At 36.8% G+C, this 27,251-nt stretch overlaps 1 protein-coding gene across 6 annotated transcripts in view; it reads right to left on the bottom strand.

Annotated features, from left to right (window-relative positions):
* Positions 1 to 27,251, bottom strand: part of ZFR2 (zinc finger RNA binding protein 2) — a 130,878-nt gene that overhangs the window by 95,378 nt on the left and 8,249 nt on the right. The window lies entirely within an intron of this gene.

The raw sequence follows: 27,251 nt of genomic DNA on the forward strand, positions 1-27,251 counted from the left end.
TCATAATACTTTATTCAAGAGCCAACGGAGAGCTACCAAAGGATGCTGAGTAAAGGAGTAACACAATCATTGTATTTAATTAGGAATATCATTCAGGCAGTGTGTGGAAGATGTACTAGCAAAAGGAGAGACTGGAGATAAGAAAATCAGTTAGACCAATTTATAGTAGTCAATACCTAAAAAGTAATTAGGGCCTATACTACGGTTGGGGTAGCAAGGTGGTGCAGTAAATAAAATGCTGGGGCCTGGAGTCAGGAAGATCTGAGTTCAAAACCAGCCTCAGACATTTACTACCTGTGTGACCCTGGGCAAGTCACTTAACCTTGTTAGCCTCAGTTTCTTCATCTGTAAAATGAGCCAGAGAAGGAAATCGCAAACCACTCCAGTATCTTTGCCAAGAAAACCTCAAATGGGGTCACAAAGAGTTGGACACAACTGAAAAAACTGAACAAAAATACTAGGATTGTTACTGTCATGAGTTTAGAAAGTTACTAGATGTGAGAAATACTACAAAGGTAGGAATGATAGGCCTTGGCAACTGACTGGACAAGACACAAGGAGTGGTAGAGAATTAAGAGTTAAAGATGCCTCCAATCATTTTTTTTTCACTTTATTTTCTTACTTGTTAAAAAAAATTAGTATTCCCAAAAGTATAATACATTTATTTATTAAGGTACTACTTTGCATATTTCACAAGTGTACCCAATCCAGCTCTTAAAATAAAGCCATGGTGCCTAAACAATAAATATATAATTCTACAGCGAAACAGATCTAATGAAGCAAAACCATCTCTTATCTATGATGTTTTATGATGCTTTCACCTCTCTCACAAAAGCAGCCTCTACAAACTGTTGTGAAAGAATGAGAGGTAATATTTGGGCCTCTAAAAAGAGAATGATTAATAAAAACTCTACATTCTCCTGTTCTTTTTACGATCTTGTTATGCCAGTTTATTGCACTTCATTTAAAAATTACTTAAGAAGTTTGGATACAAAACTATCCCAAACAATTTAGGCAATAAATATTGTGTAGTTCACATTTACCTACATTAATACATACATACATAAAACCATCCATTGAGTTAAAGTTTCATTATAAAAGATATTAGGTCAGCACTACCTTTCAGGCTAAAATACGATTTCTCAGAGAACAAATGGCATTAATCATTTTATAATAATGCACCAAGTAACAATGGCTGAGAACTGTCTACATTTCACAGTATAGACAATTTAGTTTAATGGTAAATAAAGTGCACTTGTGTTACAAAAAGAAATTACTAAGACCAATGAAAACATGACTAGGATATGGTGGAAAGACAGACAAGAAGTCAGAAGATCTGAGTTTGAACATCAATACCAAAACTTACAATGGTGTGACCTAAAGCAAGTCATTCCATCCCTCTGAGCTTTAGTTTCTTCATCTATAAAATGAAAGGCATAGACTGGATGATGTCTGATGTTCCTTCCAACTTAAACATTCTATACTATGATCCTACCACTTCTGGACATTTGTAAAGAGCTTCTAAATCCATCATCTCATTTGATCCTCACAAAATTCTTTGAGAGGGGTCAATATTAGTAATATAATCCTATTTTACAAACAAGAAAACTCAGGCTCAAAGAGGTCAAATGATTTGCCCAGCATCATCCAGTATGTTTGCAATAAAGGCAGGACTAGAATCCAGTTCTTCTGCTTCTTTGCCTGGTATTTTTCCATTATATTATAGTCTCTTAATGAAAAATACTTGTATGCAACATCACTATAGTCTTTTTTTCTGAACAACATAACCAACATTCCCTATAGTTATAAAATACCTATTCTACCAACACCAAGAGAAAACTTTGGAGATTTGGATTTTTTTAAAAGCAAAGATGACTCATAGGGTCTCATCACCTATACTATAGAAGAGCAACTCAAGCTGAGGTCCACAGTGAATATATCTCAAAGGATCAGTAAATTACTCAGTCAATGAGCATTTATGAAGAGCTTATTGTGTGCCAGGCACTGGGAATGCCAATACAATTATGAGAGAAGACAATGCATGAAAGGTGGAGGGTTGATGGGATAAGGGCAGAAATAAAGGTACCTATAGAGGCACAGTAGGAAAAACTGGCATGCAGCCTGGAAAGGAATAAAGGCATGGCTAGTTTGGACACACTCCTTAAATGAAGGTTAGTGGAGGAACCATCTAACCAGAAAGAGATGCCTACTTCCAAAGCGTGAATTTGAATGGGGAAAAAAATCATACTTTATCTTCACTAACCATTGATTTCCTTTGTAATCTTATGTATTTCATCTAAAGCATTTAAAAACATTATTTTGAGAAGGGCTTTACAAGACTGTTGAAGGATATCTGTGACACAAAATCCTTGCTATAGGGAGATCCCTGCTCAAATACGGTTTGGACTCAAGTACTGCTAAGATTCTTTCATTCAGAATCAATAGAGATCTCATCAGACTTATCTAGTCTAATCAGTCCTAAGAGGTATATCCTCTACAATTCTGACAACCAATCATTCAGTTGCTACTTGAAGATCTGCAATGAGAGGGAACTTATTATTTTACAAGGCATCCCATTCAACTTCTGGACTGTACTACTTCTTAGGAATATTACCTTTTATCGAGCTGAAATACACTCTTCAACTTCCTGTTTGGCCAACTGGCCTTCTGGGGTCAAACAGAGCAAGTCTAACCCTTCATCCACTTTCCACATGGTCTAAAAAGAGGGAAGTAAGAAGCAGTTTTAGGGCCTATCATGGTCTCAAGAAAGTTCCTAGATATTAAATTCTTGTTCCCACCTGTGAGGAGGCAGTGGCATGGTATCTCAGCCCTTAGTTGAACCGTAAGAGGATATATATGAAGTTTGAAAGGGAGTTGTTAAAATATGAAGACTATCTCTGTAGCAAAACCAAATTTATTTCCCCTTGCAGGTAGAAGAATCCTAACCTTAAGCCTAAGTACTGGAAGCCTGGAATCCTAGATAGGTCCTTGGGGTGTAGGCGGGACTCATCAGAACTGGTCAGGGTAAGGGGCTGAGAGGTGTTAGGAAGGACCTAACAATTTCAGATTTATTTGTAGTCCAAGAGGAATCCAAACCACATAGTGGTGTCATAAGTCTGAGGGCTCTAAAGGTCCCTGAAGAGAAGGTAATATTAGTCAGAGGAGGACAATCATATCTCCCTTTGACATATAATATATGATATATATGCAGTTCCATATATTATACTGTTAAGAGGACCTTGAGAAATCCTTTGCATTACCTGCATTTTTTGTGGGATAAAATAAAGGCTATTTATATCTTATATGTACTATTTCCCTGAGTGCTTAGACAGAAGCAACCTAGACAAGGGGAACTCTGCAAAAAGATAAATGAGTCAAAGAGATGTAATTTGGGCTGTAGGCCCAAGTATAGAACTTAGTCTGTGTAAGCCCAGAGCCTGGGATGCTGGACTACAGGCTGTATTGTTTGATGTTTACTTTGTACTTACATGCATACATGACATTTCTCCCCAGTACAATGCAACTACTTAAGGGCAGGGACTATTTTGTTCCAGCATCTAGCACTGTGCTTTAAACAAAGTTGGTTCTTAATAAATTTTTGTTGAATTGAATTGAATTTCATATAAGTAGCCCTTCAAATATTTAAAGACATGGTCCTCCACTGCTTCTTGAATTAGCCCTCAAACTGTACAGAATAGAGATTTGTAGTTTCACATACAATCCTCTTTTTCAGGTCTACTGTGTATATGGAAGTGATCATTTTGACTGGTGTGGGTTAAGTTCAGATTTTTTAAAGGAAAAATAAAAGTGTATTACTGCAATACTCAAATAGATTCATGCTTTCATTAATTTGGGTGTTCTCTCAAATACAGATGGTAACCCATCCATGCTTATACAAGCTGTGTAACTATTGTCCATGTTCTCCCATAAGTTCACCAACGGGAGTCTACCAAATGTACTGCAGACCTTCTTCAATTTCTCCCAACGTCTCAAGAACACCAGTGCAGCACTCTGGTCATCTGCCATCCTTCACCATGTAACCAATCTGTCTTCTCTTCCTCCTTACACATTTCTCTAATGTCATCTTTTATTCCTATTTATTTTCAACATTCCTGATTGTTCACACCCATCATGTGCCTCCTCTCCACTGTCTTCCATGTGATATGAATTTTCAGTTCTTTGGAGACTGATGTTTTCCATATCTCTCAGCCATGTAAAAACACTAGTAGAATGCAGAATTAAAAATACATGTCTGATTTCAGAAGCTTGGGGTCTTTAATTTTATAACTTCCTGAAGGTATTCCAGCCTAACCACCTCCTATTTAATTCTGGGTCCAGCCCAACTCAATATCATTTTGTGCTGAATGTCCCAAAATACATCCTTGTGGCTCTATAGGTTGCTCAGCCAATAGCATGACACCACTAATGCAACAGGTATCCTTTATTCACTTAGTATTTCAGGGGTGGACGATCAAGCTAAACTCTTCTGAGTGGTTATATTTCTCTTTCAGGAGACTCCAACACTAGGGTTTCATACAACTGGCATAATATCATCCACAAATAAGATAACTAGGACTAACTCATCCTCTACAGGGAATCCCTTTTAAACTTGGACTCTGCTGGGCCACCTTCTTCACAGTAGCAAACATCTTTGGCAAGTACATATATCACCTGCTTTATGCCTTGCCTGACATTTATGATCAGAGGATCACTAAACAAGACTATTTCTGCTGTTATATCTTTCAAGGAATTATGAACGATTCTGACATAAGGATAGAAGACATTTGGCAAAAGAGAGTCTTCGAGGTAGTGTTTTGATCTACAAAATATATATACACACATAGTAGGGTTTCATATTCTCTACATCTTTCAGTCAGTTGCAAAATGCTAAGATGAAGTCCATTGTAGAATATTGTCCCTTGAAGTTTGCCTTCTTCCTACTACTCTCATCAAGTGTTCCCTCAATTTGTATATAAAAGACTATCATAAAGTCATGTGTAAATAAGAAAGCAGACACACAGATCTGTGGTTTTTCTTGTTGCTTTTTTCTAATACTAAGAAGGTCTAAAATCTTAGACCTTAATACCATAACACAATAAGCAAACTGGTTAAGCTAAATTCAATTAGGAATAACTGGATAGGGCACTGAACTTGGAGTCAGTAAGCCTGAGGTTCAAATGCTGCCTAAGACACTTACCAGCTGTGTGACCTTGGACAAGTCACTTAACCTCTCTGTAACTGAGACATCCTTTCCAGTTCTAAATCTGTGATTTATGATCCTATAAACATATGAGCTGCTATTCTTCACCTAGATAAGTACCTCTTCTATTCTTATTTAATAAATATACCAAATAAAGCTATATAAATCAATTTTCCCAGGTCCTTGGACTTCAAATTAATGTTTTACTATGTTAATTTAATATGAAAATTTGTAAGCACTTTTTTCATGTGTTTATAAATTGCTTTTTGAAGGCCAATCATCTAGAAGGGAATGCCAGGAATTACTCTGTAAAAGAAATAATTTGTCATATAACAATATCATCAAAGATGGAAAAAGATGAAGGTACAAGTTCTGACTTTTAACCATCTTTTAATCCTAAACTTGAACACTTCAAATTGTTATAGTGGAAAGAATAATGAATTTGAAGTCAGAAGAGGTGGATTTCAACCTCAGCTCTCCTACTCATTGTATACTCAAGTATTGTACTTTGTACCTGTACAAATCCCTTACTTCTCTGGGTCTTAATTTTCTCAACTGTTAAATGAGAAGGTTGAACTAGATAATATCTAAGGTTACTTACAGACTATAAGCTCTACACTAGAGATATCAAACAAACAGAAATGGACCTCTGCTGCCATATACTGACTTGGGAAACCATAAATTTCCATTATCCATGTTGTGTTTTATATACATGAATGTATGTATGTATATACATATAATTCTGTAGACACCCTTGGAAGTCCTGCAGTCCAAGTTTGACATCTCTGCTCTACACTGTGAATCTTGGTATTTCAAATCCAGCAACATGAGAAAGCTTGTGGGGGAGAAGAGTTCAGTACAACAAAAAGAGAATTTGAATCAGAGCACACAGGTTGAATCTCAGTTTTGCTACTCACTCTCTGTGTAACTATAGTCAAATCACCTAACTTCTCTGGGACTCATCAGTATATGAAGGTATAGACTGAATTAATGTATCAGTCAATTAATGGCATTAAACTAGGTACCAAAATTCCTTCATCAATTTGTAAGAAGTAAATTGCTTCTAGTCATTAGAAGAAATGATGCTAAATAGGAAATATATTAGGACTGACTGAAAAATCAGTCACACCTTGTGGGGCTTAGACAAAAACGAGCTAATTCAAAATCAGCAATTATAGTTGATAAGTCAACCAAAAGGTTAAGCAGCTTCAGCCATGTCCCTGAGAGGGAAAGAAACACCCTTTGTGTCCTTGACCAGAAGATGATCTTGTGAACTTCGAAGAGCTAGAAGAGCTTCCCATGGGCACCCTAGAAGTGAATCCAGAACAGCATGGCTGACAGTAGCACCTACATTAGGAGTTGATAAACTGAAGAGAGGCTGCCTGAAAAGAGGCACTTCCAGAAGAAAGCTGAATCATATCTAATGGCAATTTTGTGAGAAATCCACAAAGTGAGAAACACTTCCACTAATTGATAACTCTATGTTTACATCCTTTTGTCACATGAACCCACTTTTCTTTGGATTCTGTAGGTACTTGTGGGAAAGTATATCTCAGACTTTTGGTAGAATGTTTTGTACCAAATGTTCTTACTTAGTAAATACTCATTTCAAAAAGCTAATCAAGTCTGTCTGGCTAATTGATATTAAATGATAATTAAGATGGGAAACACATTGGTGGGGACTCATAAGCAAGAGTATTAGACACTCCCCACTCCTCAAGGTTATCTTAAGAACTCTGAGGGGAGAAGTATCCATCAGCCCTTTGGGGACCCAGCCTTGCAATAAGAATGGAGGTTTGGGATAGTAGCCACAGAGCCTGTACTACATATAAAGTATGGAGCTTGGATTAGATAACCTTTAAAGTGCCTTCTAAATCTAAATCCTGAGATCTCCTACACATTTTGTTAAGCCTTGTCTCTTACCAGCATAATAATAGTAGGAACTGTTTCATTTTTGTTTTTATGTACTCAGTATTGAACATAGTGTCTGCTGTGCTTTTGACTCTCTGGATTTCACCACCATGATTTCAGCAGCCATTTCACCCTGGACCTTCCCTCAGTTCCATGGGTTCTCACCCATGCTGGCCCCCTCTTCCCATTGGTAAGTCCCTTCAAGTGTCTTCCATTTTCGGAATTTTGGCCCAGGACAGTCATTCTTCATTCCTCTCAGCTGTGTTTTTGCTCTCTGGACTTCACCATTAGGTCCTCATGTAGAGACCTTTTCATGCCCCATCCTTCACTCCTCCTGTTTGTGTGTGTGTGTGTGCTTCATCCATTCAAATATAAGATCCTGAAGGGCAGCTTCTCCATGCTTACACTTGTATCCCCAGCTCTCATCACAATTCCTGGCACAAAGTAAGTGCTTAATAAACACTTGTTGTCCATCTACATACCTGCTACACAAGAAGTGCTTAATATATGCTTATTGATTAATTAGTATGATCTTATGACTCCTTTATAATTCACCACTTCCATTCACTTATATTGTCTTTTTCCTATGGGGAACATAATCTTTTCTCTGCTTCTTAGGATCCCTTATTTCCTTCAAAACTCAGCTCAAGCAGAAGCTCTTACATGAAGCCTTTCCTAATCTCCACTCCCCACTCCACATCTAGGACCTCCCTCCCAAACTGCACATCTCCCCTCATGAAATGACTTTGTACTTATTTTGTATATCTACTGTATATGGACATTGTTTTTCAATACAATGTAAGCTCCTTGAGGGAGAGGTTGTTTCATTTTTATCTTTGTATCCCGAGTGCCTAGTAGCAGAGTTTGGTACTTTATAAATGCCTACTGACTGAGTTCCAAATATCTACCCAAAGTTTAATTAGTAATTATCTTCATCCAATCTTGAAAGAAAGAAGGAATGATGAAGTAAAAGTGAAGTATGAGTTCATTATCTTTTAAAAATACATGCTTTGGATGGTCTCACAAATACAAGAACCACAGAATTTTAGAGTTGCAATTCTGGCCATTTAGTCCTACCTATAGGTACTATAATGTACCTGATAAGTACCATCCAGCCTCTGTTTGATGACTTCTATTGAGGGGTAGGAGTGGGGACCAAATATCTCTTGAGACAGCCCATTATACTTTTGGACAATTCTAAATGTTAGGAAAATTTTTTTGACATCAAATTTAAATTTGCCTCTCTGTAACTTCAAAGGATTGACTATTCTTTGTTGTGCCCTATGGGCCCAAACAGAACAATTCTAATCCTTCTTCTACATAACAGCCTTTCAAATACTTTAAGACAGCTATCACATCCACCACTTCTTTTCTACAGGCTAAATGTCCCCAGTTTCTTCAACTAAGTCTTACATGACATGGCCTCAAGTCCTTGTCTAGATACTGTCCAGTTTCTCAATGTCCTTCGTAAACTATGAAATGAAAACAATACTCCAGATATGGTCTGACCAATGCAGAGCACAGGAAGACTAATACCTCCATATTCCTGAAGCCATCCCTGTCTTAATGTATCCTGAAATCACATGAGCTTTTCCTGGCTGACACATCATACTGCTGACTCTCACTAAACTGGTAGGCAAAAAAGTGTTGATGAATCACAGAAAACCATAAGTCTTGCTTTAGCTCAATTCAAATCCCAAAGTAAACAATAAAAGCAGTTTACTTCCAGAGCTTCCATCAGGCAACCCACCTACAAGTTATCTTCCTTTCTAGAAATTCCCACTTGTATCTCCTCATAGTACTTAACCCACTGCCCTACACATTGCAAGTGCTAAATAAGAATATGCTGAATGAGCAAATGAAATCACTCAGTTCCTGAGATATCTGCATTAGATTTGTCCATTCAATCTCTGTTCAGTTCAATGTATTCAAAGAAACCTCAAAATGAAAATTCCAACAAATATTATAACTAGAATTCAGAGCTTCCAGGTCAAAGAAAAAAATACTGCAAGCAGTCAGAAAGAAAGAATTCTGATACCAAGGATCCACAGACAGAATCACACAGGATTTTAGCAACCACCACTATGAAGGAGCAGAGAATTTGGAATGCAGCATTCCAGAAGGCAAAGGATATATAGGAGTATAACCAAAAATAACTTACCCAGCAAAACTAAGTATATTGCTACAGGGGAAAGAAATACAGGGCCTCTAAACATTCGGGAATAGAAGAACAGCACAGAAGCTTTGAAGTTCTAACAAAGGAGTTAAGAGAAACTTAAAAAGGTAAAGACAAAAAGAACAATCATAAGAGGCTAAACAAGGTTAAACCACAATATGAAATGATAACATGTCCCCTCTGCCCTTCATCATTATCAGGGGTCACAGTGGAAGTCTAATTAGACAGAAAGGCTGAGAGGGATTCTGTTATATCCCGATAGTTTTAAAAGAAAAATGGAGAAGGGAAGAGGAATAAACAAGAGGATAAGGGACTGGAAGATTAGGGGAATTCCCTCATATAATCAGAATGCATACGTTTATAAAATAAGGCGTAAGAGTGAAGGAACCTTAGTTGAATCTTAGTCTCACTGAAATGGTCAAAGGAAGAAAGAATAGACACTGTTGGGTATGGAAATATATTTCACTCAACAAGAACATACAAGAGAGAGAAGAGAAGGGAAATGGGGAATTAGAAGGAAGGAGGATTAAGGGAAAGTTTGGTCTAAGGATGAACAAAAATATTTATAGCTCCACCATAGGTGGCAAAAAAAATAGAACCTGAGGGAGTACCCATCAACAAGGGATTGAATGAACAAATTATGGTATAGAAATGTGACAGAATATCTTTGTGCTATAAAAAATGATAACAGGGATGGTTTCAGAGAAACCTGGAAAGACTTGTATGAACTGACAAAGTAAACAAAACCAGTGACAACAATATATTAAAGACAAAAGACTGAAAAATTAGAAACTCTGATTAGTGTAATGACTAACCATGATCCCAGAGGATTAATGATGAAACATGCTACTCACCATCTCATAGAAAAGTGAAAGCCTCAGAGTACAGCTTGAAACACACATACACATACGCATACACTCATGTGTAGGTGTATATATACATATATATGTACATATGTATGTATGTATGCATGTGTGTATGCTCCTTTTGGACCTGATTAATGCAAAAATTTGTTTCGCTTGACTTTTACATATCACCAGGTTTTGGTTTCTTTTCATTCTCACCTGGAAGGACAGGGAAAGAGGACAAGGCATATTTTTGCTGAGTAAAAAAAAAAAACTGATTTAAAAAAAAATTAAGTATCAAGCAAATAACTAGATACATGGAATGAGGGAGAGTGGGGAGTTAAGGACAACTCTGAGGTGGCAAATCTGGGTAACAGGAAGAATGGTGGGTTACCTTGACAGAAAGTCAACAGTCAACAATTCAACAAGAGTCTGTCATATGCCAGGCACCAGAGATACAATGGTAAAAATAGTCCCTGGCCTCACAGAGCTCAACTATGTACAAACAAGATAAATACAGGATAAATTGGGGATAGGCTTGGAGTAAAGACATTAAGATTAAGGACTGAGAAAGATTTCTTATAGAGGATGGGACTTTAGCTGAGACTTGAAATAAGCCAGGAAAGCCAGGAGCCAAAGTTGAGGAAGGAGAGTGTTCTAAGCATAGAGAATAGCCAGTGAAAATGCTTAGAGTTCGGAGGTGGAATGTTATGTGCAAGGAGCAACAGCCTGGGTCACTGGATCAAAGAGTATGTGAAGTAAGGCAAAAGAAATTTCAAAAACCAAACAGATTTTTTTTCCTTTGATTCTGGAGGTAATAGGGAGCTAATGGAATTTACTGAATGGTAGTAAGGGGTAAAAAAGAGGTGACATAGTCATATTATCACTTTATCACTTTGACAGCTGAGTGGACAAAGGATTGGAGTGGGAAGAGACTCAAGGATGGCAGACCTACCAGTAGCTATTGCAATAATCCAGGCTTAAGTTGATTAGGGCCTGTACCAGAGGGGTTACAGCGTCAGAGGAGATAAGGGGGTGCATTTGAGAAAAGTTACAAAAATGAAATCAACAGGTCTTAGAGACAGATTGGCTATATATGATGAGAAAGTAAGGATTCAAGGATGATACCCTTGATTGGAGAACTAGAGGGTAGAATACCAAACTGTTCCCAAAGTCTTCATTTATACTGAGCTCTCATACTTTTCACGTAACTCTTCATTTTCCATCAGCAGCTTTGCTTGGTTTTGACTTCAAAAAGCATGGTGCCCTCCTTGTCAGAGAATCTCTGGTGGATACTCCTCACTTTTCAGCTTCATCTTGTATGCTGTACCGCTATTAGATTGTAAGCTCCTTGAGGGTAGTAGTCTTTCTTTTTATTTGTATCCCTAACACTCAGCACAGTGATTAGCACACAGTGAGTACTTAATAAATGTGAACTGAATTAAATGGAGATTGACAACTTGGATAACTGGAATGGTGAAATCTTCAACAATAATAAAGAAGTTGAAAGGAGGAGGGTCAAGGGAAAGATAACAAGTTTACTTTTGGACATGCTAAATTTAAGATTACAGGATATCCAGTTCAAGACTGGAGGTAGGAGAGGTTAAGTATGGACAAATACATTTGTATAGATCTGAATCATCTGCATAGACATCATAATTGAATCTATGGGAGTTGATGAGAACACCATTTGAAACAGTTTCATGGTTTCACAAGTACATGGGTACCATATTGCTTGCCTTCTCAATAGGTGGGTAGGAGAGAATCTGAACTCATAATTTTTTAAATGTTTAAAAAATGAATGGAAAGGGGGGGGAAACTGTTTAGAAGGAGAAGAGCAGAAGGCCCAAGATAGATACTAGGGAAGTTCAGAGGAGTAGCACCCAGAGAGATCTATGTCGAGAGAGAGAAAGGAGGGGAAAGAAGGAGAGAGGAAAGCGCAAGAGAGAAAGTATCTGGGAAGAGAGAATGGACAACAGTGTTCAATGCTACCCAGAGGAGAAGCTGTGAGTTGAAAAAATTCATCAAATTTGGCATTTAAGAAATCACAAACAACTCAGGACACAGTACTTTCAGCTGAGTGATAAGGTCAGAAAGCGTGCTGACTTTCTTTGTATCCCCAGATTTTAGCAGTGTCCTGCACAAAGTAAAAACTTAGTAAATGATTATTGATTGATTGATGAAAAGGAGAGGAAGTAGAAGCAACAGATATAGAAAGCTTTTCTAGTTATGCTAGATCATGACAGGCAGACATGTGGAGGATACATTTCAGGTAAAAGAGATAATTTATGTAAACACATGAAGATAGATGATAGATATGTTCAGGAACCGTTTAGCTGGAACAGACAGTGGGTAATGAGGAATAATATGAAATGAAGATAGGAAGGAAATTTGGGGTAAGATTATAATAGACTTTTAAATGCCAGACTGAGGAGAAAATTTAATCACAAAGGCTCCTGAAAGGAGGGATAGTAGTAGCAAGGGTTTCTTTTTCAAGATGAGGAAGACCTGGGCAAGTGCAGGAATAAATAAGCAGAGATTGAAAATTAGAGATACAAGATGGTTTGAGAAAAGGTTCAACAGTATCAAAAGTCATCAATACTAGCAATAAAGTTACTATTGGTGGGAAAGAAGTTTCGATTGAGTGATGAGGTTGGAAGACAGATTACAAAAAGTTGAGAAATGAGAGGAGATAGATCATGAATGTAGACAGTTTTTTCCAAACTCAGAATTCTTTTCATTGTGCTTATTACGTTGCCTTTCCCCCCATCCTTTATTTTTGCTGTATTTTTAAATCTAGTTTAGGATTTAATTTTTAACTTCACTAGATTTCTTCATATTAGATCTATCTAGTATGTTGAGATTTTACTGGATCCCAATTCTGGAAATATATTTGCTAACCTTCCTAGCTTTCTGTCATCTAAAAATTTAGGGCCCTTATGCCTTCATGCAAATTATTGAGAGAAAAAAATATTGAAGAAAACAGAGCCAAGGTCTCTGGGGTATCTGACATCAATCCATTGAATCATTACTGAGTTCAGTCATTCAACTACTGCATAACATCCATATGGTTAATTTACTAGTCACTGATATCAGAGGCAAGCTTTCTGCCCAATTTGAGGGCTTTAAAGAAACCACATAACAAATTAAATACATGGTCATCATTTCTTCTTTTCAAATGTTATCTTTAGAAGGAGTCTGACATACAATAAATACTTCAACTTCCCTCACCTACAGATTCTAAAAACTGGTAGAAAATTTAAAGCACATTACAAATATTTTAAAGTTAATTGGACTCATTAGACAGATTTAATATTGGGGCAATGTAAGAGTAAAACTGCCACATCAACAAAAATCTCAAAGGTTGCCTCGGGTATTACATAGTCGAACCAAGGCATTGGCCAAATGTTCTACCCCAGATAAACACCTGATCATTCTTACATAGTTGATTTGGGATCAATCCCAAGAATTTGAATCTAAGGTATAACTCTTTCTGGACTCTTTTTGTCCGTCCTAAGTGGCCACAATGCTCTGAACTGTAGGTCAGGTATGCCAGTATTGCTTTAAAGTCTGATTTAGTTCCAGACCAGTTCCACAGATGCTAATAAATCTCTGAGTTTAGACTGGTGATCCCAGCAAGATGGTGCACAACAATTATATGTTCTCTATTAGGACTTTTTTTTTAATCTCATGTTTCTAGACATCTGGAGGATTATGAATACATCTACTGTCACTTGAAGACTTCCAGGGAAGGGGAACTCTGTACTTATTGAGTTAATCCATTCCTCTTGTACATATCTCTCTAATTTACAGGAAACATGGTACCATAATTCACCATAAGTAATTCATGAATAACCTCATGTTTCAGACAGACCCTCAGGAGGAGAGAGTACTCTCTCCTTGTCCTATTGAAAACTATTAGCTGGGCCATCTCCAGTCATCCTGATGAATATCTGGTCACTGGATCTAGATGGCTCAGGAGGAGAAAATGAGGGTTGCGACCTTGCACAGCCCTCTCTCACTCAAAACAAAGTCAAGTGTAAGTCATGTCATCATGTCTCTGATGTCACAGTCTTCTTCGAAAACGAAGAACAAACACATAAGTTCCCTAAATTTATGAAATGTTTCTTCACATTTATTCAAGATCTATTAACTTCCCCCACATTTCTCCTGGTTGTAAAATATGGAACCAACAACAAGTTTCTTGACTTGTCTTCCACATGACTGACCTTAAAAACCACAATCATATCTTATCTACCTCTACATGTTGCCTGGATCTGGCCAAGGTCTTTCTCTTATTTTCCTCCCTGAAAGTAAATTTTTAAAAACCCTCAGAGAATTGGATCCCAAAAGGGAAAGAAAGAGGGGAGAGACAGAGAAAGAAAGAGAAAGCGACAGACAGAGAGAAATAAATGGATAAACATGGAGAGAGCACTGCTCTCATAAGTTAAGATGGACTCAAAGGTGGGAAGAATAAAACTGTCTTCTCTCGGTGTTGTATTTTAAGAATTAAAATCATGTTTTGGTTACTTTTAAAAGGATGAATTACCATTACAATTAAATATTTATTAAGTATCAGTTATGTGTAATTATGCTAAAAACTGGGAATACAAAAACAAAAAAAAGACTCTGTCCTTAAGAGTCTTACCTTCTGAGTGAATACAAATTGTCTATTAAAGTAATTACAAGATAATATACGCAAGAAGAGCACAGTACCAAAAAAGAGTAAAGCCTTGAAGATAAGGATTATGATAAGCATACATGAGGAGGGAGCATATTTCAGGCAAGGGAGACAGCACGTGCCAACATATGGAGGTCAGTGACAGACTCTCATGATCAGGAATAATACGGCTGGAATACCGAGCCAGTAAAGGCTGTGAACATTATGTGAAATAATGCTGGAAAGGGAGGTTGGGGGCAGATCTACCAGGCTAAGGAAGCTATTTTTTCATAAAGGCCCTTGAATATTTTTGAGGAAGGGAATAATATGATCAGACCTGTGCTTAAGAAAGATTCTTTTACAGCTATACAGAGGATGAACTGCAAAGAAAAGGGATTAGAAGCTGAGCTGACAGCAACAAACCTGTGACAATAATAGTCAAGGTAAACAAGAAGGGACTTGAACTAGAGGTGTGGTTGCATAAGTGGACTGCCAACTCAACAATCCATTTCAGTAAGCACATACTGACTCCCTACTATTTACAAAGTATTGAGCTGAGGGATATAAACAGAAAAATGAAAACTAGAACCTACTGTCAAAGGTTTTATATTCTGCTAAGTAATACAACACATACAAATATAAGTCAATAAAAAATGATCTGAGGAGACAGCACTGACATTTGGGGGTGGGAGTTGCAAGAAAAAGTTTTCCTAAGCAGTGGTGCTTGATCTAACGCTCAAACTTCATTAAGGGCTCGATATCTGAAGAAACCAAAGTACAGCCTGGAGTTCCATCCTAAACAAAGGGGAAGAGACCATTATTCTGAGATATATGAGTAGAAACAATTCATTCTACTCAATAAACACTTATAAAGAGTCTCCCCAGGTACAAGGTATAGTGCTAAACAATGAGGATACAAAAACAAAAATGAAAGAGTTCAGAAGATCAGAGTTCTGTATCTGGAAGGGCCTTTAGAAGCTATGAGGTCCAAGGAATTTAAGTGGCCATGGTCACACAGAATCAGGATTTGAAAACAAGGCCTATGACTTACAGAGTCAATTTTTTTTTCCCACTGTAACACACCACTTCCCTCAAGGGGTTCAGGTACTTATAGATCACTAAAACCAAGAGGGAAACCTAAACATATACCCTTGGATGTGTGAGCATGTGTACATGCACATACACATAAACACACATATATGCTTCATTAAGGTGCAAGTCCCCAAAACCAGATTCCTGGCCATGCATTATAAATAGTAGGAATCAATCACAAACATTTATTAAGCTCCTATGTGCCAGACACTATATGCTCTGTGGATGCAAAGACAAAAATAGAACAATCCCTGCCTGCAAGGAGGCCACATTCTAATGAGTGAGACAGCATTTAAATACCTACATACATACAAAATTTATAGAGAGTATTTGGAAGGTAATTCCAGAGGGCAAGGCACTAGCAGCTGGAAGGACTGGAAAAGGCCTCCTACAGAATTTAGGATCTGAGATAAATCTTGAAAGAAGCCGAGGAAGCTAAGAATTAGAGTTGAAAGGTCAGAGCATTCCAGGCACGGGAGACAGTCAACACAAAGACACAGAGACAGAACTTTATATTGTACATCAGCAGACCTATGTAGCTGACCTTCAGAGCTGTACCACAGAGCACAAGGAGGAGAGTAAATGTACAAAAATTTTAAAAGTATAAAAGGGACTGGGTTATGAAGAGTTTTAAATACTAAACAAGATTTTAGATTTTTTTTTATTCTGGAGGTAAAAGTGAGTCACTGGAGAAGTCACACTGGGGAAGAGGGGAAGAAAGGTTCATCTATACTTTTTTAAAAATTACCTTGGCAACTAAGAGGAAGATGGATTAGAATGGTGAGGAAGTTGAAGGAGATATATCTTTAAGCCTTTTCAAGTCCATGTGAAAAGTAATGAGGGCCTGCAGTAGGGCCCTCATGTGAGTACAGAGAAGACATATAGGAGAGATGTTGCAAAAGAAGAAAAAAGATTTAGCAATGCACTGGATATGTGGGTTGAGTGCAAGTGAGGAATCGAGGATGATACTTAGATTTCAGGTCTTGGTGACTGAAAGGATAGTGGGGTACTTGACAACCATTTAGAAGTGTGTGTATGGGGCAAATAATAAGTGTGAGATGCCTATGGAAAGCCAGTTCCTGATGTTGAAAAGGTAGTTGTGATGATACATGAATGAAGCTTGGGAGAGACACAAGGGTTGGGTATCTTGATCTCTGAATCATCTGCATGGAGACGATAACTGAACAGCATAGGAGCTGATGAGATCATGAAGTGAAATAACATAAAACAAAAAGAGAAGAGGGACAAAGGCAGGGCCTTAGGGGACACTCATGGTTAGTCAACATGATATAGATGAAGAACCAGAAAAGACTGAGGAGTCATCAAAGAGAAGAACTAGGAAAGAGCAGGAAAGAGAAGTATCTAATACCTTGAATATATGTGTGTTAATGTATATATATGCATGCGTGCACATGTACATATATATACATACATATTTATGTTACAGAGTAGATGGAGGAGAGTAAAGTAGAGAATTATAAGAGAGGGTTTTCTGCTTAAGGGAACAGAGACACTGAAGGACAGAAGGGCCTGGCATGCTGTGCTCCATGAAGAGTCAGACATAACCAAATAAAAACAACAATATTCTACAGATTTGGGCAGTTAGAGCAAAGATGAAATAAAGGGAAAGTGACAAATACTGAAAGGGCATCAGGAAAATAGGAACATCAATGTTACTGATGAGGCTGTGAAGTGGTACAGGTATTTACAATCACATCCCAAAAGTTACATATCCTTTAACCCAGCAATACCACTATTAAGTTTAGATCTAAAAGAGATTCAAGAAAAAGGAAAAGTATAGTACAAAAATAGAGGTGCTCTTTTCACAGTAGCAAAGAACTGGAAATTAAGGGAATGCTTGTTAATTGGAGGGATGGCTGAACAAATTATGGTATATGAATGTAATAAATGCTACTGAGCTATAAGAAATGACGAGACACTTTCAGAGAAATTGGAGATTTGTGCAAACTAATACAAGGTAAGGTGAACAGAAGCCAGGAGAAGAATTTATGCAATAACTGCCTTGTAAAGATGAACAATTTTGAAAGCCTTTTAAGAACTCTGGTCTGATCAATACAATGACCAACCACAAATTCAGATAACTTAATGATGAAGTTACTCTCACCTACTGACATTTTTGGACCACAACCAAGTCGGAATTTGCTTCATTGACTATGCACGTTACAGGATTTTTTCTTTTTATTTCTAATGGGGAAGGTCGGAGAGGGAAAGAAAATGGATATTTATCCACTGGAAAAATTAAATTTAAATTTAAAAATAAAAGAGTCAATAGTACCTTCCTCAGAGGACTATTGTGAGGATCAAATACAATATGTATACTGTCTTGCAAACCTTATTAAAAAGTGTACTGAAGCATACTGAAGCACTACTATTCAAATGTCCTATGCAGTTATGTTTCTTATTGTCTTTGGACATGTTGGAAGGGAGGGAAAAGGAGAAGGCACTCACCTAATTCCAAATTCATGTACTTTCATCTAGCCCACATCTTTCCATCTTCTCCACATGAATGTCATAACAAACCTTGTCAAATAATTTGCTAAAACTTCAGATAAATTGTATCTTTAGAATTTCTATGATCAACCAGTTAGGCGCCCTTTCAAAAAATAAGACTAATTTGGCATGATGTATTCTTGATGAAACCAAATCTTTGAGTTTTCTTTTTGTTTGGCATGGGACTTTTTGGTGATTATTTTCTTTTCTAGATGTTCTTCAATATTTAATATTCTAGAATTTTTTCATGAACCAAATTCAAGCTCAGTGACCTATAATTTATAGATTCTTTCTTTTTTTTTTAAATTTGAACATTTTCTCCTTTCCTAACCCTCTAGTGCCTTTCTTCTTTTCAACAATCATTTAAATATCACTGTTAGTGTCTCAGAAATCACTTCTTCCAGTTTTTTAGTGCTTGAGGTTTACAGTTCTGTATCAGGTGACTTGAATTCAGGAAGGGTACTATCTTACAATAGGTATTATCTTACCATCTTCTTATGTATATTGGATATCGATTCCCTATCAAGCAATTTTGGTCTGTCCTTTCCAGGACAAAGTCAAGACAAAACCAAACCAGAAGCAAGATGAGAGAGAAGCAGCTGGTCTTATGTCTGGTGTCAGTTGCCCTCACCCTGAGCCCGTGTCTTAGTCCTTTTTTTTCTCTTCACTTCAGTGTGGCTTTTCTTTCTGAGTAATGTCATTGTTGCTGCTGTTCAGAAAAACTTACTTTCCCTTACCAGCCTCAACTCAACCTGACATTGTTACAGGACTGTCCCATACTAGTTCTGTTACCTAGCCTGGATTCCACCTTCTGTACATTTATTTTTAAAATCTACCTTGGTTGGGGAGTTCTTTGTGTAGCTACCATGTATTCTTCAGATAAATTCTATTTTTCCTCTTCACTGGAAGTTTTACTGTCTTCAGAATTCCATTTTTTAGTATCTCCCACCCTTTATGGGCTGACTTCTGCAGATTTTTTAGCCCAGAGTTTCTTCCTAATATTTCTTTGAACCTTTTGAAATCTACTCTCCCAAAACCCAGGGTACATGTCAATACTATATCTAGTTTTCCTCTCTTTACCACAAACCCAAGGTTCCTATCATTTCTATCCCAGAAACCAGTTTCTTCTGTCAACCAGAATCTGTCCAATCAATCAAACAGAAAGCATATATTAAGTGCTAATTACTACATGACACACACTGTGCTACGCACTGGAGATACAAAAAAAAAGGTAGAAAGTCTAAACATTTCCCCTTTACTGATTCCTCTGTGTTTTGAAGGATGAAGTTAATCAAGAAAGGATTAGCTACTCTGTTTTTGCCAGATATATACTGGATAATCAAAGTCTCCCATCAGTAGTATTTCATGCCTCTTTGCTGGGCATATTATCTGTTTCTCAAATTTTTCATCTATTTCTTCTTCCTGTCTAGGTGATCCATAATTTACTCCAACAACAAAATCACTTCTCTCTCCTGTGCATCTTCACCCTAAAACTTTCTACCATGTTTCCCTTTTGGTTCTTGGATTTCCTTACAAATATATGTTCTTTTTCAAAAATTAAATTCTAATACGTTTTGCTTTTACATAACCTACATTTCCCATCCAACTCCCATCCCCTTTCCTGCCAGTCCCAGAGAGTCATCCTCTGTACTAAAGAATTTGAGTGGATCTTAATAGACAATACTACCTTACCCCACCCTAAATTTTTAAGTACTGTCCCTTTGGGGTTTTAAAAATAATTTTTGCATTATTAATTTAACAAACACGAATTTCCATCATCAAAGAGAGAGGATTACATATGACAGTGTGAGATTCTATTATATACAATATGGTTTTTAACATACAAATTAGATTTAACATAACTACTATCATTGCCCGCTGATCTCTGAACCGCCTTCTGCTCTCTTCTGTGTATATTTTTTGTTTCACTGATACTTTTTCATATTTTTTGCATCACTACAATTAGTCCCTACTTCCCTCTTCTTCTCGAATAAAATTCCTCCTTGTAACAAATAAGACAAGGAAAACAATTTCACACATTGGTCATGCCTGAAAACGTATGACTTTTTCAGCACCTCTACTTTATCACCTCTCATGAGGTAGGAAGCATGTTTATCATTAGTCTTCTGGAGGTTATTGGTTCTTAGTTCTTAAGTTGTTAAGTACTTAGTTCTTAAGTCTTTCAAGTTGGCTTGCTTTATTATTATTATATTTTATTATTATAGTATAATATATAATGATATATTATAATATTATATATTTTATTATAATTATTATAGTTAATAAATTGTTGTCTTGGTCCTGCTCATTTTACTCTGTTCATACAAATCTTCCCAGGTTGCTCTGAGTTCATGTCTTTTGCAATTTCTTATGACACAACATCCTATTATATTCACATACCATAATTTGTTCAACCACTGCCCAAATGATGGGCATCCTGTTTCTTTCCCATTCATTCCCACAACAAAAAAGTGCCACTAGAAATATTTTGTACACATAGGTCCTTTCTCCCTATGCTTGACCTGTATCTTGTATTTCTGAATAAGGTATATTCATCCAGAGCCATATTCTGAACATAGTTTTCATACCATCAAATTTCAATGATACCTATAAGGTAAATTTGAGTCTGCGTCAAGACTTCTGCTTCTTCTCTCTTGGTATTTACATTCTAGGTATTTGCATAAATACAGTTGAGATCATGGATTTTACTACTAGTCTTCAACTGCCAGCCTTCTTTCTTCTGAAACTACTCTATGGTATCTAACTTGATAGATATAAATATATGTCAGTTTTCTCTCTCCTTCATCCTTTTTGGTTTAAGGCCTTTTTTTTAGATTTGCAAGACACAAGTACATTCTTACTGGTCATTGTTAGGTGTACTCTATCCCTGGTCAGGAGACTGTTATTCTGATATCACACCTATGACAATTACCACCTTGGGCTAGTAACTCAACCTACCCTGGGCCTCAGTTTCTTCACCTGTGAAACGAAGAAGTTGTACTAGCTGGCAACTGAGCTCCCTTTCAAGTCTAGAGCTATGATCTTATGATCTCACCCATCTGATCACTTCTCAAATTAGTTTTTCAATTCTGAATTGCTGTCAATATGAGACAATAATGAAAATACTACTTGTGCCTCTACTGTCGTCTTCAGTTTCCTGTCCAAGATTTCATAACTTCTAGGAATGCTTTCTAGGTTCCTTCTGGAAATATCAAGTGTCCTCATGTGAATCACCAGAACAATCATATATTTTGACAAATCTTGGAAGGTTTTCTGTTGTGTCTTGGACACATGTCACAGTAGGAAAGCATATTTCTTTACTGTTACTGAATCTACAAAAAACTACCTCAGTACCCCTTAAGCATGTAGCCACCAACGACCACTACTCTCTTCTTCCTTTGACCCTTTAGTGGATGATCTCTAGCCTGAAAACATGCATGAACCTATTTTATTTCTTGAAATAAAGTCAGTTACTGCCTTCTCAAAGAGCACCTAGCTTTCTCCTAACCAGAAAAAAAACTATTTTTGTTTTTTAGCTAAAAATGTACAATAGTCCTTCTCATCAACCTATGACATTCTTTTATTCTCCAACTTCTTGATACAGGTCAAACTTTCCCTCTGCCACATCAGTTCTATCCAATTCTATTTTCATTTTTAGAGGAATATATTTCATTCCAGAGGCATGTTAGTAAACATTTAATGCCAGGTGCTCCAGGAAAAAAAAATGTATATATAACATACTTTTAAGTTTAATCTGCATTAACATTGTCTCTATGACTTTTTAAAGTCTCTTAATCAACAAAATAAATCAAGCTCAAGCCCTCATCTGTAGCATTTGCTCATTGCTGAGGTATAAATGCTCACACTAAAAATTTAATAATTGGCTCAAGCCAATTCAAGTTGACTCTAGCACACCCAATTGCTCCTCATAGTTCTGGAATGTGAAGAGGTATTCCCTTGAACTCTTCACCTCTTTCAGATAGAACAGACTTCATTTTTAACATAAAACCGGATGAAAAGGAGAAACTCATCCAAAAAAGGGATATCAGAAGGGTGAAGGAACTTGAAGTTCTACCTATATTGGAAAAAAGTGATGAAATTGGGAATAGTTACCCAAAAGAAGATTCAAGATGTATATGATAGTTGCCTTCAAGCATCTAACTTATCACACTAAAGTGAGTAAAACTGCTTGGCTTGGTTCCACAGGTCAGAATTAGAAATAACACAGGAAAATTGCAAAGGCAGATGTGGGCTCAGTGTCAAAAGTAGAATATGTTCCTTGCTACTAGAGAACTGTAAAAGGGAGGTGGATAACTACTTGTCAGAGATTTTGTAGAGAGGACTCCTACTTTGAGCACCTTTGAAGTCCCTTCCAAATCTAAAATTCATTTCTATAATTAATCAGATTCCCACTAGACTACTTGGGTCTAGATCATCTTTGCCCTAAATGTGCTTTGTCAACTGCAAAGTTTTATGTAAATGTAAGTTGCTATGACCCAAGAAATAGCATCACCATTAACATTATCATAAAACATGATTATTCTTTCAGCTATTAATATCAAAAAAAGGCAAACATATACATTCCTTTGTATCTAGGAATTTACAAGCAGTTAAGGCAGAGCTCTGCACGCAATTGGACCTTAATACTTTCTAAACCCAAAGTAAACACTTACAATTTATATTAAGATTATAGCAAGAACATAGGCTATGAGTGAAAAATATTTACACACTTATAAGGTTGGTACTCTCTGTTTAACTAGTGGAAGTTTAGCTTGGCTAATAGTGAAGAAGGCAAAGAAACAAGTCATCTCAGTTTCATACTACTCCAACAAGACCTCATGGATGCAGTAGTCAAATTTTAATTTTTGACCAGAAGGAGAATATATGACCAATACAACTGGAGAGTGGCACAAAACAAGTATAAAAATTATGGAAATACAGTACATTTCTCAGAATGACTAGGAGTTGGCAAACAGAGATGACATCAGTAGGACAGTGTGCAGACATCTGGCAAAAGGTTTAAAGACTGAACTCAAATGCCTAGTTCCTGACACAAAGAGAACATCTGAAGGATTTTAAGGATACCATGAACAGTTAGCAAAGTGGTACACATTAACTGCTTAATAAATACTTGCTGATTAAACCTAAGGAAATAGGTGACCTTTCTAAATTTATACCTAAGTAGGGAATAGAGAAAGCATTGTCAGTGGTATTAAATGATAAGTATCCATATTTTTAAAAAAAGAAAGAAAAGAAACAGAAGCAGAAGACTTGGCTTGGTTGCAATAGTGAAGAAGTACAAAAGATAAGAGACACTAAGCAGGAAGAACTTGATATGATTTTGTGACATATCGAATGATATGCAGTAGAATGACGTGTCAAACATAATTAATAAGCATTTATTAAGTGCCTACTGTGTCAGATATTGTATATGCAAATATAATGAATGAAGCAATTCCTACTCACAACAAACTTATTTTCCATCACATAATACATATAATGGTATATACTAAATATTTATAGAAATAAATGATAAATATAACTACCCTGGGGAGGATAGTTGGGGGTAGATGAAGGAAGGAAGGAAGGAAGGGAAGGAAGGAAGGAAGGGAAGGAAGGAAGGAAAGGAAGTAAAGAAGGAGGGGAGGGAGGAAAGGAGGAAGGGAGGGAGGAAAAGAGGGAGGGAGAAAGGGAGAGAAGGAGGAAAGGAGAGAGGAAGAGAGGAAGGGAGGGAGGGAGGAAGGGAGACAGGAAGGGAGGGAATGAACAAAGGAAGAGACTTTAAATTAAACACCAATATCATAACAGGTACTGGACTATGCATCTTAAAACATTATATCATTTGATCCTCAAAAAAGCCCTGGGAGATAGATGCTTTTATTATTCCCATTTTAAAGCTAAAGAAACTAAGGCAGATAGAAATGAAGTGACTTGCCCAAGGTCACACGGCTAGCGAGTGTTTGAGGACCTTCTGGTTCCAGACCCTATTTTCTCCAGAAGCTTGCCCTCATCTTTTTCATCTTTATCTTCTGGCTAGGCCTTCCTACCCTTAAAAGAAAAAGAAAAAAAAACTTCACTTAACCGTATCATCTCCTCAAACTATCATACTAAAGTTTCTTTTACCCAAGTTAAATATCTAGAACAGGTCCTCTACAGTCACTGCCTTCATTTCCTCATTTGCCACTAAATTTGGAAGCTGGCTTCCCACCTTACTGAAACTGCTCTCTTCAATGTTAGCAATGATTTCAACTGCCTACATAGTCCTCAGTTTACTTGCCCTCTCTGCAGATTTTGGCACTGTTTGTGATGCTTTCCTCTTGAACGCTCCTCTCCTTTGGTTTCCACTAACACTGCTCTTAGCACTCCTACTTAACCACTCCATTTCAGTCCTCTCTGCTGACCATCAGTCTGCTACCAACCATTACGTGTTTGTATTCACCAAGGTTCCGTCCTGGGTTTTCTTCTTGTCTTACACATTCTTCTTGGAAACCTTCCCAATATCTATGGGTCCAAATACCATCTATATGCAGATAACCCCCAAATTCATGCATCCCTTCCTAATCTCTTCTGAACTCTGGTTCATTATTATCAGCTATGTCCAGGACATCTCCAACTGTAGGCCTCCTCAAGCATGTCAACTGAATCATATCCAAAATAATTCATTTCCCCACAAATCTATCCCTTCCTACAAACTTTCCTAGTCATATAAAAGGCACCACTCTACTTCCAAATTTACATCCTATTTCCCTCTCTCAAGACTTTCTCTCTAGGTCTAATCAGTTGCCAAATGTAATCACTTCTTTTTTCACAACTTTCATTTGTCCCCTTCTCACTATTTCCATAGCCAGTGATTTATATCAAAGTCTCACCTCTCCTATGCTATTGCAATAGCACTCTAATTGGCTTCCATGCTTACATTCTCTTCCTTTAGTCAATCCATCTTTCACATAACTGCCAAATTAATATTCCTAACAGACATGAACATGTCACTTTTCCCACTCAAGAATCTTAAGTGGTTCTTTATTACCTCTAGGATAAAGCTGACCTTTATGTCATCTCCACCTACATTTCCATACTTATTTCATATTATTCCCCTTCACATAGTCCTATGTTCTTGTTAAATAGGCCTATCAGTTGCTCTCCACCCATATTTCATCTTCCACCACCATACCTTTGAATAGGTGACCTTCATGCTTGGAATATAAATGCATCTCTCTCTGGGGAGGGAGGTAACAAGTATTCCTTAAGCACCTACTAGGTGCCAGACATTGCGCTAAGTGCTTAACAAATATGACCTTATTTGATTCTCACAACCCTAGGAGGTAGGTCCTATTATTATATTCATTTTACAGTTGAAGAAACTGAGGCACGGAGGCTGACCTGTCCAGTTGTATCTTACACTAGATTTGAATTCAGATCTTTCTGACTCAAGGCCCAGAAATCTATCCATTGTGCTACCTACTTGCCTCTTTGCAGCTAAATCCCCAGCTTGCTTCAAAGCACAACTCAGGTACTATTTAGTTGTTAATATTTTTCCTCTTAAATTCTGGTATAACTTTATATATTTTGTACTCATATACATATATATGTGTATGTATATACACACACATATAGTATTTATTTAATGTTTACTTATTTGCGTACATATTGGACCTCAGAATATAAGCTCTATGAGGGCAAGTACTTTGTCTTTGTAACCACCTAGCTTAATGCTCTGCATACAAAATGCACTTAATTAGCATTTGCTTAAAGTTACTGGGAAATCATTTAATAAGTAGTAGCTTTGATGAAAGCAAAGATCTGATTATAAGACTTTGGAATCTGAGTATACAACAAAACTGATGGGTTCATCCAGTTAAACATAACATGATTTTGAACACTCATCCCTTTGACATCTTTTAAACGAACCTGTAAGGGTATCATGAGTTAAGTGTTACAAAATATTACTGGTGTTAAACACTCTTTTTACAGTTAGTAGTAACTAAAATTATTGCTTTAAAACCACCCGTTGCTTTCCTCCTTCCATAAATTTGGCAAATGCTGATAGCTATTTAATCATCCATTCCATCTAAGGCTAGACCTTAGAGAACGAAAATCCTCCAGTGAAGAAATTAAAACTTGTTACCAATTAGAGTCAAAACCAGTCTTTAAAAGACATATGCACTGCACATCTTCCTTTAATGGTTTTATATTATGGTAAATTTGCTGCCTGGGCTCATTACCTATCAGGATATCAACTTCTTTCTTTAACCATGACATCGCCAGTATATTTTAAGAGAACCATCATATCACTTTATAGGTGGACGGAACCTTACACGCTTATTTATTCTGACCCCCTAATTTTATAGATTGAGAAATTGAGATGTATAGGGTATTTCTGCTTATCAAAAGTCACAAAGCAAATTAGTGACAGAACCAGAACCTGGCCAGATCTTCTGATTCCCAACTCCAATATTCTTTCCACCAAATCAATGCTCCTCAAAAACTCTTAAATATAAAATATGATGGCACTTCTGTGAATACTGCATAAGCTTCAAACATAATACTTATATTCCATCTAGAAGCACATTCCAAAGGAAAAAAATCTGTAGTTATTTCAAGTGGTAAAATATTTAGGAATCACTCAAGAGGAAGAATATAATGTCTCTTTATATTTGCATGTAGTCATTATTGATATGTTGGGTAGAATCTTCAAAGAATCACTGAAAGAATATTAATACAAAATTATAAAACATTTTATCAAGAAAAAAGGGCAAATAATATTTATTTCTTAAGTCATAATATTGAAATTTCTGACAGTACTTCTTTTTAAAATAATAACAACAGCTCACGTTTATATAAAGCATATTAAAATTT

The sequence above is a fragment of the Notamacropus eugenii genome, chromosome 4, assembly GCF_028372415.1.
Source record: "Notamacropus eugenii isolate mMacEug1 chromosome 4, mMacEug1.pri_v2, whole genome shotgun sequence".
Taxonomy (NCBI): domain Eukaryota; kingdom Metazoa; phylum Chordata; class Mammalia; order Diprotodontia; family Macropodidae; genus Notamacropus; species Notamacropus eugenii.